Genomic DNA, 5,137 nt, shown 5'->3' with positions numbered 1-5,137 from the left:
TGTCTCAGAGATTATCTGGAAAATTAAAGTTTCTTTCAATTTTCATGTACGGAGCACAAAAATAGATAAACCTATATGTACGCATAATAAGTTGTTATGCATTGTTAACTATTTCTTTACTAAGGAGTGGAGTAGAAATTATGCATAATCTAAGTCTGAGGTTAGTAAATATTATTTGTATGTCATTGAGAGAAGAGTCATATGTACTCAGCACAATAATTATTTAGAATATTGGAAGAAATTCGCTAGATAATACTTTTTCCATCAACAAACACACACATAGACACATGCACAATTTTATGAGATTTCATAGGATAAATTATTTTAATGGGATATTAAAATTTGACGCTGTGTCCATGCTGCTTAAGAGTTAAGGCTCCTTGATTGTATTACACTTCTTATTCAACCTCTGTGTAAGTGGCTTCCATATGAACAATTAATGTGTTAATTATCTGTTACTTTTAAGTATACATTTAATGCATTTAATAACCAGTGTTTACAATTCAATTATAATGCTTTTGAGCAGAACTTCTGGAAACTGGGAAGATGCCAAAATAAAACAATAATGTGAGTGATATATGTGCTTTAAAAAAAAAAAAGGCATTATGCTATATTTTATGGTATAAAGAAAGATGGACCAAGACACGCATACTTGGCCAAATAAAGAAGTAAACCCCAATTTCTGGTACTGAATATCATTGATTTTATATTCTTGTATTTTGTGTCTAATAAAGACGTTGTATCAACATGATAAGATGATTTGGCTTAGGTTCATGATTTGGAAACGTAGAGTTGGCTGATTGTGAATCAGGAAAACAGGCTTTTGAATGGGTAGCCTATAGGCCAGGACTGTATCTTTCTCTTGGGTGGAGAAAATGTGGTTTTCACTATCACACCAGGAGTGAGCCTACACACCAGCTTTGACAGCAATGTGTCATGAGCGATATTCTGTTTTATCTCTATTTTTCTTTTTATATTCAGAAAGTTAGACTAGTCACTCTAAGAGAATCAGCAATATGACAGTAATATCAGTGTGACCTGTCTAAACATTTTACCGAGGTTTTGAAATGCCATATTTTCTTTCTCCTAATCTAGTTAACTGTGAAGTAAGTAAACTGGTAGTAAATTTATAAATATTTTTAAAATACTGAGTAGTATTTTTATTACGTCTCACCCTGGTCTTCTTTAAACAATGGGAAATGGTACTATTTTTTAACAGACATTACATTTCCTGGTTTATAATTTATTTCTAGTACTTATACAAATTCTCTATAACCTTATTACAGAAGTAAAAAGATTTTGTTCAAAGATGCATTGTGCATGATTCTAAACCCTGTGCTTTACTTTATAGAGATGTCAGATAACTGGGGAAAAAAATTGATCAGATTAGGGATTTGGGTCATTTATTTCCAATAACTGCTCCAGTAAATATTTTTCTACTAGTTGACAAATTATTTTCTCCCTTCTTTATTTTGCGGGTTGAGTAATTTAGTCAGAGATAGTACAATCTCTTGATTATGCCTAACTACATGCTACTCTTTAGCATAGTTATAAGGAAAAAGTAAAAAAAAAAAAAAAATTACTTAGAAGTTATGGTTTTCAAAAGGTCATGATTGAGGAAGATGAAACAAAATCAAAAATAAAATTTCAGAGATATTAAGATTGAGATGTCATGAAGGACAATTAAATTAAGGAGAAGCAAAAGACTATGCTTTTTTATTACTGAAAATTTCCAAATCTGAAAAACTTGGCGGTTAGGCTTTTATCTTCATTCTTCAGTTACTTCAGTTGTTCATTTATAACTGTCATATGATATGAAAGGTGCAAATTTTTAACAGCTTTACCTTGAACCTGAAATGAAATTACTGACTACATGAAATCATCTATTTTGCATGTTTAAGTGGCTTTTTGAAAGATATTAAAAAAAAAGTTAACTCTCATTCTTCTTTAACAAGATGAGTGTAAAATATTTTACTTTTTAAATATAATATTGGACTAAATACATGAATGAAAATAGAGAATCATTATGTTTTAAAGTTTCATGGTCCAGGGAAAAATATGGATGAAATAATAACAATAATAATGATTCATAACGGAATAAAAAAGCTATATAGATATTACTTTTTTATCAAAACTAGAAAAAAAAACAAAGAGTTCAGTGATTAACCCCGAATTTTATGTATCTTAAAACGCAGGTTCTCGCTTTCATAAAGAATGCTTACCAGATGGACAGATTGTGAGTATATGTTATAGAAACTATCTGTTAGAATAACAGAATTTACTTGGAGGAAAACTTTTTGCATAATTTAGAAAGGAGGATTTACAGATAATTAAGGAGAAGGGTTTACAATATATAGCCAGACATTGATAAGTGACTCAAATTTGTTTGACTAATTATTGCAGTTTCTGAGCAGCCGAGAGTTAAATATTTCTGGATTCTTGCTACTAGTGGACATTTTTTAAGGTAAATGTTTCACTTTGTTTCTTCTTCATAATACCTATTTCAAGATCATTTGTGTAAAACAAAACCTTCTATTCCACCTGCCCTTCTAAACTTGGCCTTGACACCATTCCCACTGCGCATGTGTATTTGAGTGGTACTAGGTCTCCACTTCCTGAATTGGAACCAGTCTGTGATTCACTCTCATCTAACTGAACACAGCAGAAGTAATGCTGCATGACTTCTGAGATGTGGCTGTTCAAGGTGGTGCACCTTCTCTTTGGTTCCTTGGGCACCAATGCTTGGAGCCCTGAGCAAAGGAGCTTGTGTCCTGAAGCTTCTGTTCAATGAAGAAGCTTACACACTCCCATGCTGAGAGAACACATAAAGAGGCCCTGAGACTAGAGAGGGAGATGCCTTGGCTACTCACAAGCTGATCTAGGCCCTTTCTCTTCCAGTACCATCCACAGCCTGACAATAACCTCATGAGACACTGGGAAACAATACCCTTGAATTAAATCTTTTGAAATTCTTGACCCACAGATTATTGTTGTTCTAAGCCCCTGTATTTGGGGATAATTTGTAACACAGAAATATGTATTTGTAAGAGATTTATTCTTTATAAATGGGCCATTAAGGGAATGGAGACAGTTAATGCCAAGAGAGAGATAAAATAGGTTTGCATTTTTAATCTCTCAATATTTTAACATTTTTCTTTTAATATTTTCAATGTTTAGCTTCTTTCTTTGCCAATAGCTCTAATTGCTTCTCTAATGAAATCTAAGCTATTCAAAAATTAGATTTAACTTGATTTTAAAGAATGATGTTAAAGATGTTATGCGTTGACTATGGGTTTATTTTTATAGACCATACAGTGGTGGAGCTAAGAGTGTATCAAGTGAAGTGATACTTATAGTATACTGCCTAATATACTAATATGTTAATTAATCAAAAAGGAAAATAAAAATATTTACTAAAAATAAGATTTTATACTAAGATATAAGAAGATATTAATAATATGAACCTTCATGGGACTCATAGTCTCACAGGGGGAAAATAAATTTATAAATATTATCCTTTTTAAAAAAGTAATGAGAATTAGTTGTCTGATCTATTTTCTAAACTTTCTTTAATAGATAATACTTATGTAATTAATTTAACACTATATAACATATACATTATGCATACTATAAAACATATAATATACTATGTGTAATATAATGAATACGTCATATATTTTATACTATATTATATATTGCACATATGTTAGTATTATATATGTCATGTATAATACATATATACATATTTTACATATATATGTATTAAACAACAGTGTGAGGAACCTTGTAAAGTTGCAGGGTAAGAAAGCATAACTGTTCTAAACAAGATTAAAATAATTCACAGAGTTGGCAGAGTTTTGAGGGCAAACTCCACCTGTCTTACCAATTGTTCTAGATCTGGTTTTTCGCTTACTGTCCGTCTTGATTTTAACTGTTATTGAAGTTAATGGTAATATACAGTGTCCAATTTACACAAATTTGCATTAGTTCATTTGCTTTAACTTTACTATTTTAAGCCAAGCACATTTAGCTTGACATTTTATGTTCAGCCAAGCCCAGCTGAGCTTCCAAATTGAATGTAAAAATGGTGAGCTTCAGCCAACTCTTCTGGGTTCACCAGGTTGTGACAAGTACTGTCATGTTTTACAAAGAAACCTGGTGATAAATTCAAAAGGAATGACAAAGCCCCATACGGTCTCAAGAATTTGCTGTAACTACTGAATAGTTAAACTAAATTGAAATAGTGCACCTAGGTTTCCACTAATCCAGAAACAATGAAATATTTCATTTAGAAACCTGAGCAGGGTCTAGACAAACTTGACTTTCTTCTAAAATTGAACTCCCAAAATAGCTGAGTTTGCATGCTACTGGATTTGAAATGAAATCTCACTTTGACATTTGCTGAGACTAAAAGTATGGATTTTTAGAAGACATAAGAAGAAAAGAAAAGAGGTATTTCTTAACTCCCTGATTAAACATTAAAGGGAACTTCAAAAACATTTGTCCAAGGGCTTAAAACTCACTTCACTTTTGGAGTAAAAATGGCCAAATATTCTTTGATACTCTTCTCTTCAAAAGCTGGATACTTTTTCTCATCCCATTATAAACAGGGTAAACCTACCAATAGAGTACCACTGAAATAATGCTACACCAGTTCCTGTAGGTCTGATCTTCACAACATCTGATAGGTCTTGTGTCTTACATTTTGGAAGATTTATATTTAGAGCCCTTAGCTGTTATGAAAGCAGCACACTTATTGGAGGGACCGCTAGGCAAGTCGTAAAAAAGAGTTCTACCTAAGTTAGTCTTCCAGATGACCCTACTAAGGCACTTGGCACGTAAGTAAAGATGTTCTCATATCTCCAGACCAGCCCCAAGTCCATGTGAATAGCTTGAGTGATCTCAGGTTCCACCAGATGGAGAAATATTGCTGTCCATAGTCCTGCCTAAATTCCTAGCCACGATTTGTTGGTTTTGGTCACAAAATTTGGGGGTCTTCTATTATTCATAATCGATAGAACAAATTACATTATTAAATTAACTTCCTTAATTACTCTGTAGGTAAATGAAATACCTTAGTTTAGTAATGGCTGGTTTCAACAACATACCCCAAAAGTAATTTGGTAGTCCTAAAAAG

Source organism: Pteropus vampyrus, unplaced genomic scaffold, assembly GCF_000151845.1.
Source record: "Pteropus vampyrus isolate Shadow unplaced genomic scaffold, Pvam_2.0 Scaffold13, whole genome shotgun sequence".
Classification (NCBI taxonomy): Eukaryota; Metazoa; Chordata; class Mammalia; order Chiroptera; family Pteropodidae; genus Pteropus; species Pteropus vampyrus.
The sequence above is the reverse complement of the archived record's forward strand: the minus strand, read 5'-3'. Positions refer to the sequence as shown.